The sequence below is a fragment of the Trichomycterus rosablanca genome, chromosome 4, assembly GCF_030014385.1.
Source record: "Trichomycterus rosablanca isolate fTriRos1 chromosome 4, fTriRos1.hap1, whole genome shotgun sequence".
NCBI lineage: Eukaryota > Metazoa > Chordata > Actinopteri > Siluriformes > Trichomycteridae > Trichomycterus > Trichomycterus rosablanca.
The window spans coordinates 17,435,320-17,452,690 of NC_085991.1; the positions used below are offsets into that span (position 1 = coordinate 17,435,320).

The 17,371-nt window shown below is 37.8% G+C and overlaps 3 non-coding genes across 3 annotated transcripts; 2 read left to right on the plus strand and 1 right to left on the minus strand.

Annotated features, from left to right (window-relative positions):
- The first annotated feature begins 13,435 nt into the window (after positions 1 to 13,435).
- trnar-acg (transfer RNA arginine (anticodon ACG)) lies at positions 13,436 to 13,508 on the plus strand. Its single transcript has one exon. It is a non-coding gene; the product is annotated as a tRNA-Arg (tRNA).
- Positions 13,509 to 13,635: 127 nt separating this feature from the next.
- On the plus strand, positions 13,636 to 13,707 carry trnae-uuc (transfer RNA glutamic acid (anticodon UUC)). Its single transcript has one exon. It is a non-coding gene; the product is annotated as a tRNA-Glu (tRNA).
- Positions 13,708 to 15,180: 1,473 nt separating this feature from the next.
- Positions 15,181 to 15,262, minus strand: trnas-gcu (transfer RNA serine (anticodon GCU)). Its single transcript has one exon. It is a non-coding gene; the product is annotated as a tRNA-Ser (tRNA).
- Between the last annotated feature and the right edge of the window lie 2,109 nt (positions 15,263 to 17,371).

The following is a 17,371-nucleotide window of genomic DNA, read 5'->3' on the forward strand; positions in this document are numbered from 1 at the left end:
CATGCCGATCCATCTTAAGGTAGTCTGGGCTACTAAAATAATGAAATTAAAAAAAGATCTGTCTGCGTCAGTGCATTAGTGCAGATGAAGGTAAGTCATGTTTTTCAGCAATAAATATTTTTTGCACCATAAGAATTAATTGTAAGATCACAAAGTTCTTATATCTCGTCATATATTGAGCACTCAAACAACACATTATATTGAAAAAATGAAATACACTGTAGTTTGTCTGTCACTTTAATTTCTGCTTAAGATCAATCAATCTTTTGAACATGTATAAACATATGTCTGCATTTATATATTGATACGCTCATCAAGTATATGTCTTATGATACATCAGATGTAATGCATTGCTGATCAAATATTTTAGGGTCCCTGTAGCTTAGAGGTGATGGCGGCAAATGTTTGATTATTTATTTTATTAATTTATTTATTTTTGCATTTTTAAAGGTGGCCGAACAGATTTTCCCCATGAAGGAGGTCCAGAAAGTGTACTTCACCAGCAAATTCAACAATGTGGACAAGCTAGGAAAACAAGAGGTGTAATTCATGTCATAATTCACGCCCCACACACACACAAAGACATAGGACACATCCAAGCACCCAATACTGCCATAATTAAATGCATAGTGAATGATTATAAATTAGATTTTTTCATTATATATGTATAGAGTTTATATATAGATTTATACCACAATACATTATTCAGTTATCTAATTGTATATATTACTGTATAATAAAAATATATTATTGTATAATTACCATCGTAAAATAAATTAAGTGTAATATTATTATTTTATTATATATATATATATTATTGTACATTTAACATTACAATATAGAATGCCAAGTTGGTAAATGTGTTATCAGTTTACCATTTAGAAGGAATCCTTACCAGTTGTTTTTGTGCCTGTGTTTGAAATTATACCATTGCTTAATAAATGGAGTTGTGAGATCTATACAGTACATTGTATTGTATTGTATAATGTCAAAGTACAGTAATTACAATCAAAGTAAACTGTGAAGTTCAGAGTAAAATTGTTTACTAAGTTTACAGTGGAACTGTTAAACTTCACAGTAAAATAATCAATCAGGTTTACAGTTTTACTATGAAATTGTTTATAGTAGAACTGTGAAATAATTCAGTGTTTTACTGTGAAAGTTCATAGTAGAACTGTCAACTAGATTACTATGAAATTTCACAGTAGAACCATGAAGTGGCCAAATTACCATCAATTCATAGTAGAACTGTAAAATAATTCAGTTTTACTATGAAATTGTTTATAGTAGAACTGTGAAATAATTCATGGTTTTACTGTAAAAGTTCATAGTAGAACTGTCAACTAGATTACTATGAAATTTCACAGTAGAACCATGAAGTGGCCAAATTACCATCAAAAGTTCATAGTAGAACTAAAATATTTCACAGTTTTACTATGAAATTTCACAGTAAATTTTTTCCTGGGTTGTACCAATAAGTCACTTTATGTAAAAAACACTTAACCCTTAAGAGATCCTTTAATATTCTGACGCCTTTGTCCCTAAGGACAAAAAATGGCCACTTCCCAAAAACTGCTGTAAAAACATCATACATTAATATTTTTTGGAATTTTTAACCCTTTACAGGCCAGTTTGTTTGCATAGCACCACTGTTTTTTTATCGAAAAAAACAAAAAACTAAAATAATTTTCATAAAAAACAATTTAAGGAGCATTTGATTCTCATTGTTATTAGGCCCTGAGGTGGGTCAATGATTGGCAGCAACATTGATTTTAATGCATTTTAATTTTTTTTGCAATATCAGATTTAAAGAAAAACTCACACTAGTGGTCCTAAGGACAAAAAATGGCCACTTCCCAAAAACTGCTGTAAAAACATCATACATTCATATTTTTTTCCACTTTAAATGAGTCAAACTTTTACATCTACTTCTGCCTGAAACATACAGTACATACCAAATATTAATGATATTTTTGGATTTTTTAACCCTTTACATGCCAGTTTGTTTACATAGCACCACTGTTTTTCGTAGAAAAAAAAACAAAAAACAAAAATAATTTCCATAAAATACATTTCAAGGAGCATTTAATTCTTATTATTATTAGGCCCTGAGGTGGGTCAATGATTGGCAGCAACAATGATTTTGGTGCATTTTTATTTTTTTTGCAGTGTCAGATTTAAAGAAAAACTCACACTCGTGGTCCTAAGGACAAAGGAGTAAACCAAAAAGGGGGAGAGGGCAAAAGAGAGAGCGAGAGAGAGAGAGAGAGCAAGTAAGGGAAAGGGGGACAGACAAAGAGGGCGAGAGAGACAGACAGACAGACAGACATACAGAGAGTATGTCTGAGTGTGAAAGTCCAGTTCAGGTGGCGCCGAGGCTGCAAATGGACAGAATGTGGTCCTTGCATGTGAATATTCCAAGTGTACAGCGGGTGCTCCAAACTCTTCTCTTTCTGTCTGTGCAGAAGTCGAACTGCCTCCTGCCCTTATATTTATGAATGAGAGAGGGGCCTGCAGCAGCACCCTGCATATCTGCACCTATCCCTGCAGCAGCTGATGAGCGGGGAAAACACCCCCTCTTTTTGATGAGTGGGGCATTCCTCCCACCTTGTACGGTGTTTCGTGCTTAGGAGCAGCACATTCCTGCCCCGTCAAGGGAAGTAAGAGACCAGTGTGTGGGTCTTCGTAAAAGCAAAGGTGGAGGAGAAGAGCGCTTTTGCCTGAAGCAATTGAGGGGAAGCTCAGGCTTGTGTCGGTAATTTGTGAGCCTTCTGAGCAGCTCCTCTGCCAGTGTGAAGGAGGTGGAAAATTGTCACAGGTAATGATGTGTCCCTGGAGCCCATCTGTCATCTCCAGGACCACCCTCATCCCCTGGTTGACTTCAGTTGGATTGCCAGAGGCTAAGGGTTGATTTATTTTTTGACCTGTAAACACCGGTCGAACCTATTTTGTTTTGGTTCTTTCTACTCATCGTTTTTGTTATTGAATTAGTTTATAATGCAGAGTGTGGTCTTCAAAGAGAAAAGATTTATGAAGTTGGACACACACACACCGTTATCCAACATCAATAGTGATACACACTTTTCAAGACACTTATTATTTATTTTTTTACACACACACACACACCATTATCGAACATCAATAGCCACACACACTTATCAAGGCACCTTTTTAGAAAACAGTAAAAATTTTGAAATTTTGCTGCATGCTTTAAAAGGGAAAAAGTAGTGCCAACTGTTAGAAAAATATATAAATTAAAAGTTGAAAGCTAGCAGATCAAAATGAAATCTTAACCTAAACGAAAGCATTAGTTTATGTTCAGATAAAGGTGGGTTAAAAAATTGCGTTTTCAATGGTTTTCAATGGGACATTTTTTGTCCTTAGGAACAAATGTGTCAGTTTTTGTGTAGCTTAGCCATTTTAGGCTAATTTAAGGAATTGAATATCCTTTGGCAAATATGAGCTGTATTTATTCAACACAGCCAAAATGGTTTGAAAAAAAAAAAAAAAAAGGCACAAAATGTCCCTAGGATCTCTTAAGGGTTAAGTAAATCTTCGTATAATGTGTTGAAAGTGCTTTAAGTGAATTACTACAGTACAGTGGACCCTTGAGTTATGAACGGTTTACCATACGAACATTTCGGGTTACGAACACTCTTTTCCAACTTAACGTATGAACAAATTTCAGATTAAGAACTGAAATTCACGAAACACGTGATATCACAAACAAGTTAACTCCGACCGTCTCTCTCTATATACGTATTAGGCAGCAAGTGAACATTTTATCCTCAAAGTTGATGTGTTAGAAGCAGGAAAAATGGGCAAGTGTAAGTATCTGAGCGAGTTTGACAAGGGCCAAATTGTGATGGCTAGACGACTGGGTCAGAGCATCTCCAAAACGACAGCTCTTGTGGGGTGTTCCCGGTCTGCAGTGGTCAGTATCTATCAAAAGTGAGAAGGAACAGTGGTAAACCGGTGGTCATGGGCGTGCACATGGGGAGCGAAGGCTGGCCTGTGTAGTCTGATGCAACAGACAAGCTACTGTAGCTCAAACTGCTGAAGAAGTTCATTCTGGTTCTGATAAAAAGGTGTCAGAATACACAGCGCATCACAGTTTGTTGTGTATGAGGCAGCACGGAGCAATGAAAGAAGGTGGCCTGGTTTGATGAATCACGTTTTCTTTTACATCATGTGGATGGCCGGGTGCGTCGCTTACCTGGGGAACACATGGCACCAGGATGCACTATGGGAAGGCAAGCCTACAGAGGCAGTGTGATGCCTTGGGCAATGTTCTGCTGGGAAACCTTGGGTCCTGCCATCCTTGTGGATGTTACTTTGACGTACCACCTACCTAAGCATTGTTGCAGACCATGTTCACCCTTTCATGGAAACGGTATTCCCTGATGGCTGTGGCCTCTTTCAGCAGGATATTGTACCCTGCCACAAAGCAAAAATGATTCAGGAACGGTTTGAGGAGCACAACAACGAGTTTGAGGTGTTGACTTGGCCTCCAAATTCCCCAGATCTCAATCCAATCGAGCATCTGTGGGATGTGCTGGACAAACAAGTCAGATCCATGGAGGCCCCACCTCACAACTTACAGGAGTTAAAGGATCTGCTGCTAACATCCTGGTGCCAGATACCACAGCACACCTTCAGGGGTCTAGTGGAGTCCATGCCTCAACGGGTCAGGGCTGTTTTGGCAGCAAAAGGGGGACCAACACAATATTAGGAAGGTGGTCGTAATGTTATGCCTCATCGGTGTACAGTACATTATAATGAAGCTCTCCATCATGGCCACAGAACATTACTTATGTTTGTTTCTGTAGTATTTAATAATAGTATTTAGTATTTATACATTTTAGGTTTTATTGTGTTATTATTGTGGTATAATTAATGTTTGGGTGATGTATGTTTTGGTAAAATACTCTTTGATAAGATTATGTTGTCGGATAAAATAAAAATTACCCTCATAGTCTTTAAAACATGGGAATCGGTAATAAACTATGATGAATAGGACTGGTAATATTTTTAGATGCATCTACTGTATGTGCCTTATTGCTTTTGACTCATTTACAGTCAACCATACAAAGAGCTTTAAAGTATTTATGTCATCATATGTTGGGAGTCAAATAGCAGTTAAATGTAAACATGCTAACAGCTCCCTCCTCTGAACAAACAGGCTTATTGGACAGCACAGTTTAAGTTCATATCACTGTGGGCCTCATGGCACAGTAGTACAGTGCAGAGTCAGAAACTGCAGCAGGGTTGATCTCCAGATCCTCTTTATTTTCCTTTTTGTTAAGTCTGATGGACATTCTCGGGTCAGGTGGTTGAGCCAGGGTGACAGTACCTTCATAAATCAGCAGCAGAAATTCTGGTTTTGATCCAGGTTTTTGTCGATACCAGTGGAGACCATATTCTAATCCTTCATATATACAAGACAGTGTGATGTTTCTTCCTTCAGTTGAAGATACGCTGGTTTGACTGGGTTTAACCCTTTAAAGCCGGCCCATTCAAATTTCGAAACAATAATTTCGATGGCTTGAAGCCTTATATCTCCGCCGTCCAATCACTGATTGTAAATCTGAAAACTGCCCCAGGTAGCTGACAACCCAGGCTAAAAGGCAATATCATTGGTCAAGCGGTTTGTGTCGTGGCTGCATATTTAATGAGAAGGCGGAGAATTTATTTTTTTCATTCGCCCCGCCCTCACACGGAGCGCTGCTGAGACAGTCGACTGGATAACAACACAGAAAGAGAAATTCTGTCAGTGAAATAAGGTGATTTATTTTAAAATTGTTTATTAGTGTTATTACTTTTCATTTCTACTCAGAAAACTTGGCTTTAATGGTAAAATTGTAATATTATTAGTGTTTACGCTTTGTAAAAGCTGAGGTGATTCTGAGAGTTGCGTTCTAAGTTTAGTCAGTCAGGTGCTCTGCTCTCCTTTCTGAATCGATTGTAATGTGTTTTATGTCCATCTAGATGGAAATAAATACGTGTGGAGAGTTTATCAGATACCTTTTTAGTCTCGTTTGTTTAGTAGTTTGTAAAGTATGCAGCAGTTTTACACAAATAAGTGATTAGTAGTGAACCTAAGCTAAGCTAAGCTACCGGAGCTGTTTGTTGCATCCTGCAGCCATGTGGTTTGAAAAGGCTGCTAAAGGCTGCTCTCAAACTCCAAAGTTAGATTTTATGCATGTAATCTTGAAATCAGTTATAGCTTACTTGTTTTACTTCAATACTGTCTAAAGTCTGCTTAGAAATCACCTTAGCTTTGCTCATAATATCATTACATTTTGCATTGCATGCATTTAGCATGACTGGCTGAGGCAGAAAGCATAAAGGTGTGGATAATATGTCAGTCTGGGCAATTTCTAACCTTTATTTCCATGGTATATTTTATCTGTGGTAATTTGTACTTATAACAGAGAAATATTATTTTATCTATAAAATATTTCTGTCAAATTTGCATCATTTTCTAAAAAATTGCTGCATTTATTTGAAAGAGACTAAAGTATGCTATGCTACCATATAGGTGCATATAGGTAGAAAACATGTCAGTCTGGGCAATTTATAACTTCTTTTTTTACCATAATATATTTTTTTCTGTGGTAATTCTTACTTGTATCAGTGAAATATAGTTTTATCTATAAAATATTTCTGTCAGATTTGCATAATTTTCTAATGTATTGCAAGAGATATTTGAAAGGGACTAAAATATGGTATCAAACTTTTTTTGAAAGTTTTTTTTGAAAGCATACAGGTGCATAACATTTCAGTCTGTGACTATTTACAACATTTTAAATATAACCATAGAATCAAGTTTTGTCTTGTATTTATTGCTCCTCTTAGATAATTATTGTTTTATGTGTAAACCATGTGCCAGATTTGAGAAACTTTTGTCATATGTATTGGTTCAGTGTACTTGAGTTTACTTCTTTACTTTACTTACAATATTCACGCCTTATGGAGTCTCTGAAGAGGAGACAGCGGCTAGGCCCTGACGAGCTTAGACTTATTGCTGAACATGACAGCGATGAAGATCATGAAGGCATGACCATTGAAGAGGAGGACTTCATGGACATGGAGCTCCTGGATGAAGGGGAAGAAGAGGATGAAGAGGAGCAAGATGAGCAGAGGGATCAACCAACAACCTCCTATCGGTAAATGCATGTATTCCAATAGTGTGTATTTGTAAATGTGTGTGTGTACATATATGCTGACAATAAATGTCAGCATTTGCACCCACACACACAATCAGGGCTGCCAACAAAAAGTTAAAATTAACAAAAGAGTACAAACTGAGATCATGATTTTTACTAATGTTTTGTTTTCTTTTATGGGTTTGGTTAGTCTTTCTTGTCCCATGTCAGGTAGGAAGCGGAAACGCTTTCCTGACTCTGTATCCTTTCCTTCCTATGCTGATGTAGACACAGAAGCACCAAAGCCCATACCATTTAATCCCTCTCGTCCAGTAGGCATAGATCTGGGAAGTGTGCGTAGGGCTGTACGGTCAGCCACAAGTACCTTGCGTGAAATAGACTTCTTCAAGTTGTTTTTCACGTACACCATCGTTGCCGAGATTTGCCAGTTTACAAACTCTAAGGGGTGGGAGCTTGTACTGAATAGGCCGTCTTATGCGAACCATCATGGGGCATGGGAAGAAGTGACCCCGGATGAATTCTACCGGTTTCTTGGGCTCCTTATTTACATGGGTTTCACGTCCCTGCACAGCATTCACAGATATTGGGGAACCAAATCTCTTCAGGGTTCATGGGCCAAGTTATTCATGTCCCGTGACCGTTTCAAGGAATTGATGGCAGCCCTCCATGTTGTAGATCCTGCCACAGAAAATAATCTTGATCGTCTTAGGAAGTTGCGTTACCTGATGGACCACCTCAAAACCAAGTGTCAGCAGCTTTTCCAGGCTAATGAAAATCTGAGCATAGACGAGAGAATGGTAAAATCAAAAGGTCGATCAGGATTCAAGCAGTATATGAAGGGCAAACCTACTCGCTGGGGTTTCAAATTGTGGGTCATTGCAAATTCAGATATACCTTAGACTTTGATGTTTACACAGGCAGTCTTGATGGGCGCATAACTGATTTGGCTATAAAAGTGATCGAAGACCTTGTGCAACCATTTAAAAATCAAGGTCACACAGTTTGGTTTGACAACTTCTATACATCCCCAACTGTTATGGTCCGACTTAAGGAGTGGGGAATCAATGCTTGTGGGACATGTAGGATTAATCGTAAGAAATTCCCAGTGGATTTCAAAGATGTCAAGAAATGGGAGCGGCAAGCTAACCGTGGTGATATGAGGTGGTGTAGAATTGACGGAAATGTCTTAGTTGTTCAGTGGAAGGACACACGAGCAGTTACATGCCTCTCTAATTTCCACAATGCTAATGATTCATCAGAGGTTTCTAGGATGGTAAAGAATGGTGCCACGTGGGACAGGAAAGTAGTCCGTCAACCAGCTGTAGTAAAGGACTACAATAAACACATGGGAGGTGTTGACAAATCTGATCAAATGTTAAACACATACAATCTGCTTCAGAAAACTCAAAAGTGGTGGAAAGCACTTTTCTTCCATTTTGTGGACATAGCCGTCGTTAATAGTTTCATTTTGTTTCTGGACTGGCATCATTCCAATCCAGCATCACGTTATGGGTTTAGTTCAGCAGGCTACAGCCAGATAAACTTTAGGGAAAATCTGTCGCGCCAACTTGCAGACATTTCCGTCGATTCAATTTTGCCATCTCAGCTTTCAGTAGCTCCAACCACTTCCTCATCGTTTTACGTCACCCACATTCCTCAGATGGAGCAAGTATCAAGAAATTGCTGGCTTTGCTACAAAAAATTAAAAAAAGAAAATAAAACAAAGATTGCATGCATGGCTCCTGAGTGCCAAGGTAGAAGATTTTGTTTAGTTGGCAATCGAAACTGTTTTCAGTCTTGGCATTCTAGCGAAGGAGATGAGTTTCGCAGTTAGACCTACACAGGGCTTCTGTCTTCTACTGTCAGTCCCTCTCATCTTTCCTCAACCCCTGTGTTTGTGTATATGTTCTTTGTTTCTCTTTCTCTTCACAGGTCAAAGTTCAGTGTGCATTGTTCATTGGAAGGAGGTAATTTGAGGTAATTATCCATTGTGCATTGTCTGTTAAATATTTTGTTGTGAATTTTTGGCAAAATGGCTTAGATGAGATTTGATATCCTGTTGCCTCAAAACTGTTTACTGAATTGTTCAATGATTATCCTGAACAAATAATTGCTTTTTCTTGTATTGTTGAATTGGATTATTTGAAAGTTTGTTTTATGGAGTGATGTTCTTCAGTAGTGCTGAACTATATTGTATTGTTGTTTTGAAATTATTTATAGAATGAGAAGTGTATATAATTCTAATAAAAATCTTTAATGTTTTTGAACTATACACTGTTGTTAGAGTGCTTATTTTGTCAAATACATTTTATCTGCTGTCTTATTTCAAAAATATGAATGTTGACAATTTAGTAATAATTAAGAAAAAAGTACACTTTCATTGGTTTATAGTGTATGCTGACATTGGTAAAAAGTGAGGTGAAAAAGGAGCTACACGGACATTCTAAATTGCTAAATGACACCTTCTGCTAAATTGATCATAACTTTTGAATAGAAGATGATAGATTCAAAATTATTATCTTGACAAATGGCTCACAAAATTGCAAACATTTCATATGTTCTATATTGTTCTCTATATTGCACAGAAATGTGTTAAAAATTTAAGTATTTATGAATTAAATAAAAAAACGAGAGATTTTTTTAGGTTGATTTTGAAGGTTTTTTGTAAACATTTATTATATTACACTTGAAAAACATTGTGTTTCATAGAATTTTAAAGAACTGATTCTCCTGGTTATAATGGTGTGTATATGCAGGTTTTTTTTTCATAAAAGTACACTTTTATTGGTTTATAGTGTATGCTGACATTGGTAAAAAGTGAGGTAAAAAAGGAGCTACACGGACATTCTAAATTGCTAAATGACACCTTCTGCTAAATTGATCATAACTTTTGAATAGAAGATGATAGATTCAAAATTATTATCTTGACAAATGGCTCACAAAATTGCAAACATTTCATATACTCTATGTTTTTCTCTAAATTGCACAGAAATGTGTTAAAAATGTAAGTATTTATGTATGAAATAAAAATTGAGAGGTTTTTTAGGTTGATTTTGAAGGATTTTTGTATAGATTTGTTTATATTACACTTAAATAACCATACTGAGTTTTATATCATTTTAAAGAACTGATTCTTCTGGTTATAATGGTGTGTATATATAGTCTATGCTATGTACGGTATTTACACAATAAGGTTTTTTCTATGACCATGTTACATAGTGTCCGAAAATGGAATGTTCCACTCAGGCATGAAAGGGTTAATGCTCTCAGCAGCCTCTGCTAAAAATAAATAAATAACATTTAATTTATTTTAACTGGATATTGCGAATATGTTTGTAGTAGAAAATTAATACACAACCAATTAAACATGATGCTTATTATATGACTTCCCATTATCATCAGCAATAATGAAGATGAAGAATAACAGTAACATCATTGTGCTAAATGTCAGGTTCAAATAAAACATAAGGAGTTGTTTCTACTGTATGTAACCACATCTAGCTCCCCACCCCCAATCCAGTTAGTCATGTTAACTCCTCTTTTTTATCTGATATTGTTTAGGTAGCTGAAGAAATCTTATTTATTAAAACAATCTAGATGTAGATTATCACGTCTGTAATTTAAGATTAGGGATGTATTTGTTTTGAAATTATTGGTTAATTTAAAATGTAGGTTTACAGTACAGCTTTGTACATTTGTACAATTTTTTCATTTGCTTGTACAAAGTTTAGTGGCTTTATTTAGTTAGTTTATTATGAAATAGTATTTCATTCATTTATTGTTGTACTACTGCTTGCTTGTTGTAGTGATTATTTCCTGTCCAGTTGTTAACCACTATGGTGATTGAGCAGCTACGTCTGACTCTCCACCTCCACCTCCAAGGTCCACAACAGAATGTTGTCCAAAAAATAAGGCTTGATTTATTTGAAATAATACAAGAAAGTGTCACTTGGAGGTCTGAAACTAAAATAAAAATAAGGACTGCAAAGATAAACTTGCTGTAAATTTACTGTAAATACAAGAAACTGCAATGCATGATTGGATTTCCGTTTTTTAGGCGGGAGTTAGAAGCTTACACCAACACCGTTTTCTTTTAATCAGTGTCAGCAAAACGCGGTGTTGTTTGATTCTGAATCCGGTTTTAGTATATGTCTATATTCATGTGGTAAACCGCACTTTAGGAAACAAAAACATTCATTTTTATATCGGGTCCATTCAAATGTGCCTTGACAGTTGAAGTGGTTGAATCGCAAACTTTATTTAAAACGAGGTGCATATTAAGGTATAATATTTTTATAAAGTAAATAATTTACACTTTAGATTTAGACTTTCGATGCTTTTCTTTTAATGCATTTTCTCCGCATTTTCCTCCCTATTTAGCGCATTCAATTTTGTCTTCCGCTGCTGAGAGATACCAGATTGCATCCGAGGAGAGCACGTCACTGTACACGCCTCTTCCGACACGTGTACAGCCCTCCTCTTTTCTTCCGCCAATCAGGGTCCATACACAGCGTATGAAGTCCCACCCACCCACACATAGTCCGGCCCCCACCCTGCAGATACGGTTGCCAATTAGTATCTGCTGCAGGCACTGCCAATTATGCCCGCTAGATGGCACCCAGCCGACCGGAGGCAACACCGAGTTTCGAACCGAAGATTTCTGTAATGTGAAGTGCTACCAAAATATACATATTTTATTTAAAGCAACTAAAATATATAACTTAGGTGTTTGGTTTTTGTACAGTATGTTATGATTTCCTGTCACTGTGGGCTGCAGAGCACAGTAGTAGAGAGCAGAATCTGATACTGCAGCAGAGAAGATGTTCAGATCCACTAAATTTTTATCTTCATTTAACTTTACAGAAAACCCAGAAACTGCAGCTTCTTTCTTATACTCATTAACCAGAATAATGAACTCTGGTCTGAATGTGGAGAACTGACGATACCACTGCAGGTAATTTGTACCAGATCCTTTGTAATTGCAGGATAAAGTAACAGAGTCTCTCTCCAAGACAGTTTTTGTGGTTGAAACTGAATTAATTTCCTGTGCGCTGTTATAACCTGTGTACAGAGAAAGAACAATGTTTATTTATTGAAAGATATAAGTGTAAGAAAAAAATAACTTAGAAGAATCTAGCAGCGGATACATTGTAACCTTTATTTAAGGTTTGGATAAAGGTTCTCATGTGTTATGTGATGTTATTTCTCACCTAAAACAATGCCATGACTGAACTGCAGAATCACGTAGCTCAACACCTGCTATCATATTTTATACATAATTAAACCATTTCCTCTCTTTAACTTCCTTTTCCAGCAGTACAGCCCTGTTACAGAGTTTAGTAACATGTAGATGGATCCTGCCATCATGTGCATACTTACACTCACTACATCTGTGTGGAACAAAACCTACTATCTATTTGTACTGTATAACTGATCATTTATGCAAATATTATATGTAATCTGTTTATTCTTACAGAACTGCTGTCTTTTTATATTTGATGTAAACATTAACTTAAACTCTTGATTTATGTATTATTATGTATTTAATGTATTGCACTACTGACACATAACTGTTAGTACATTTGGTTAATAATAAGTGAAGTATTTATCATGGTAAGCAATAAGCCAAAGACACTTGCAAAAAGTACACTGAAAGACTCGTCAAAAATCTGCACACAAGCATTTAGAAGGAAAAAAAGAAGGCTTACCATATAATCCCAACAGCACTATACCTACTGTAAAATATGTACAGGGTGAGTCAAAAGTCTTAGGACACTCTTTTATTTCAGAAACGAAAGGGAAAATGACATATCTGAATACCCCAGCAAGTAATGGGTGAGGGGGCCTATCTTTTAGGCTATGTCCGGAACATGGCCCGCCATCTTGAAAGCCGCCATATTGGATCAAGTGCAAGTTTTTCCAATGGGAAGGTGGACATGTAGCATATCAAAAAAAAAAAATTCTCAAAAATCGATTGCCGCAAGATATCTCTTGTGTATGGTTCTCGGTACCTCAGATCCAACAATGCAGGTCTTGTCAAAGTGGAGAGAAGTGACTGATGCTGGCGTCAGCTGATAGCGAGCCCTTTAGTTTTCCATATGGTCTAGCGGTCAGGATTCCTGGTTTTCACCCAGGTGGCCCGGTTTGAATCCGGGTCACGGCAGGGTCTTTTTGTATGCTGCGCTTCAAAGTTTTCCATTCTCTCATTGGTCAAAATTTAGAAATTAGGCCGGAGCTTCAGGAAAGTCACAAGCTCAGTCCCACAGGGGCCAGTGGCGCAATGGATAACGCGTCTGACTACGGATCAGAAGATTCTAGGTTCGACTCCTGGCTGGCTCGGTTACCTTGTGTTACCTCTTTTGTCTTTCTAACTCCTTGTGTATGGTTCTTGGTACCTCAGATCCAACAATGCAGGTCTTGTCGAAGTGACTGATGCTGGTGTCAGCCGATGGCGAGCTCTTCAGTTTCCCATATAGTCTAGTGGTCAGGATTCCTGGTTTTCACCCAGGCGGCCCGGGTTTGACTCCCGGTATGGGAATTCGTCTTTATGATAGGACTCGAGCAAAACTTTGCCTATTAGTATTTGTGCCATGTTGCTGTAGCTCAAGAGGCTTGTTCTGTTGGGACTATGACTGCAGTCTATCAGGAAGCAGTGGACGTGAGCTGGACGTGGCTAACGGTTGGAATGCCGTTATCGTATAGTGGTTAGTACTCTGCGTTGTGGCCGCAGCAACCCCGGTTTTTGTATGCTGTGCTTCAATGTTTTCTATTCTCTCCTTGGTCAAAAGACAGAAATGAGGCCGGAGCTTCAGGAAAGTCACAAGTGCAATCCCTCAGGGGCCAGTGGCGCAATGGATAACGCATCTGACTACGGATCAGAAGATTGTAGGTTCGACTCCTGGCTGGCTCCGTTACCTTGTGCCTATTTTGTCTTTCTTACTCCTTGTGTATGGTTCTTGGTACTTCAGATCCAACAATGCAGGTCTTGTCCAAGTGGAAAGAAGTGACTGATGCTGGCGTCAGTGTTGTACTCATGGAAAGGGTAGAAAATAAATGAGAAGACTCAAACGTGATGTTTTCTCACTGCTGTATTAAGAGTTGCGTTTCTCAGTATTATAAATCACAATTTACCAAACAGTAATTATCACACAGTATAGGTCACTACTTTAACCAAAAGGTAAAATATATAAGCATGTATTTACTTAAACAGGCACCACACTCTACCACAGCTTCTACTATGCAGACCTCAGAAGCGCTTTATGCTAATGCTAAACTGCATGTTTCACTAACCAGTGATAATAATGATGTTTTTAGTATGTTTATCACACAGAGAAAAACCCACATAACCACACCAGTAAGTTCTTAAACTGTTCAGATTTACACTTTCATGGTATAAATTGTGTTTAATACAGTATCATTCCTGAAAAGGGGAGAGAATAAATGAGAAGACTTAAATGTGATGTTTTCTCACTGCTGTATTGCGAGTTGTGAGGAAAACCCGCGAGAGCTCACCCTAAGCTCTGTCTAGGCATTAACCTCGCCAGTTGAGGAAACTGACAAGAGCTCCCCATACTGTCTATTTAGGCAAAAACTATTGCACATCAAAAAAATGAATTATTCCCTTAAGAAATCACTTTTCTAACCATAAAGAAGGGATATTAATTAATTACTTTTCCCATAAAAAGGTAATGGTGAGGTGATGGACTGCTAATCCATTGTGCTCTGCACGCGTAGGTTTGAGTCCCATTCTCGTTGAACACAACACCTTTTAAACTCTTAATGCATGCACAATAATCCAGCTCCACAAATCCACAAAGTGGAGACCTTTAAACAACGTGTGGTTACTAATCTGTATGTCATTAACATTGTATTTAAAAATGGCTGTATAAGATAAACTGCTTCTATTTGGTGTTACAGTTGTGTTTTTTTTTTGTGAGCAGTGCCAGTATTTTGCACAGAGCTGAAAGCAAGAGTTGCAGAGGTCTTGTTCAATGCTTAAAAGTCTGGTTTTCGACAAGGAGGGAATTCGAACCCTCGCGTGCAGAGCACAATGGATTAGCAGTCCATCGCCTTAACCACTCAGCCACCTTGTCTTGCTTTTCCTGCTTGTTTCTGGTCTGATTGGTCTGATTGATCAATGCAGATTTTGTAGATTTGTAAAAGACTGAAGAGCAGAAAGCTCATTTTATTTTAGTTCTCTTTAAAACTGACTGTTAACAAATAATGCACTTATGCAGTGTGTGTGCACATTCTGGTAAACACCCAGATATTTCTTAAAGGCAGTGTAGCTGTTCAAGCCGTCTGGTGTTGATCAATCAGACCAATCGGCCCAGAAACACATTTTCCTAGGCAGGTTGAGACGAGGTGGCTGAGTGGTTAAGGCGATAGACTGCTAATCCATTGTGCTCTGCACGTATGGGTTTGAATCCCATCCTTTTTGAAAACCAAGCCTTTAAACATTGAACAATACCCCTGAAACTCTTGCTTTCAGCAAATGGATTTGTGTCAGTACCATATCATTTACACTGTTGTGATGGCAGCATTAATGCAGGAAAGTACATTGAGACTTTAGAGCAACATATGCTGCCTTTAAGTAAGTAAGTAATTTATTTATAAAGCACATTTACATCCAAAGTGCTGTACATGTTGAAACATAAAACACATATATAAAAAGCATCACAAAGTTTAAAGCAGTAAAACAACAGAAAACGCTGACCATGACACTCATCCAGGAAACGCTAGTCGGAAGAAGTGCGTTTTTAATCTAGATTTAAAAACAGAAATGGAGGAAGCAGGCCCTGATGTCCAAAGGTAGACTGTTCCACAATCTCGGAGCAGCAACTGCAAAGGCTCGATCACCTTTGAGCTTCAGCCGTGACCATGGCACAGCCAAGAGCAATTGATCAGATGACCTAAGTGATCTAGGAGAAGGATAGAATTGGAGCAAGTCTTTTATGTAAGATGGCGCCAATCCATATAGGGACTTAAAAACAAATAGAAGAACTTTAAATTGGATCCTGTAGCTTACAGGAAGCCAAAGGAGAGATGCCAGGACAGGGGTAATGTGGTCACTCTTCTTTGTGCCTGTGAGCAGACGTGCCGCTGCATTTTGGACTAGCTGTAACCGAGCTAAGGAGGACTTACTTATACCCATATACAAACTGTTACTGTAGTCTAGGCGACATGAAGTAAGGGCATGAATTACCTTTTCCAGGTCTTGTGGTGACAAAAATGATTTGATCTTAGCAATTGATCTAAGGTGAAAAAAGCTGCTTCTAACAACAGAGTTAATTTGTTTATTGAATTTCAGGTCAGGATCAGATATTACCCCAAGATTCTTTACCTGTGATTTTTTACATAGTGTGACAGTTCCCCAATGTTTTTTATTAAAGGATCTGTATATTTGGGAGAGCCAAAGAGAATAATTTCTGTTGTATCTTCATTCAGTTGAAGAAAACTATTTGCTAACCAACACTTAATCTCGTTCAAACATTCCTTCAGGCATTTAAAAATGCACAAATCGGTTAAACGCAGGGGAAGGTACAGCTGGGTGTCGTCGGCATAACAATGAAATTGAATACCATAATTCCTAATGATTTTCCCCAAAGGAAGCATATATAAAGCAAACAGTACCGGCCCCAGGATAGATCCTTGAGGAACCCCACAGCCAATGGTAGAAATAGAAGAAAATAAATTACCGACATGTACTGAGAAGGTCCTATCGCAAAGATAAGACTTAAACCAACTCAGCGCTGCCCCCCTGAGGCCAACCACATGCTCAAGACGTTGAATGAGCAAATTGTGGTCAACAGTATCAAAAGCGGCGGTAAGGTCCAATAAGACTAAAATAGCACACTTTCCTGCATCTGCTGCAAGCAGCAGGTCATTAGTCACCTTTAGGAGGGCTGATTCTGTACTATGAAAAGGTTTAAAACCAGACTGAAAAATTTCAAAGATGTCATTTTTTGTCAAATGAGCCCACAGCTGTGAAAGCACCACTTTCTCCAATACTTTAGAAAGGAAGGGTAGTTTTGAGATTGGTCGATAATTATTAAGTATAAAAATATTAAGATTATGTTTTTTAAGTAAGGGCTGCACAGCAGCATGCTTAAAACATGCAGGAACAGTACCAGAAGATAGACAGGCATTTATTATAGTCAACAGAGTAGGACCAATTGTATCAAATGTTTCCATAAGGAGGG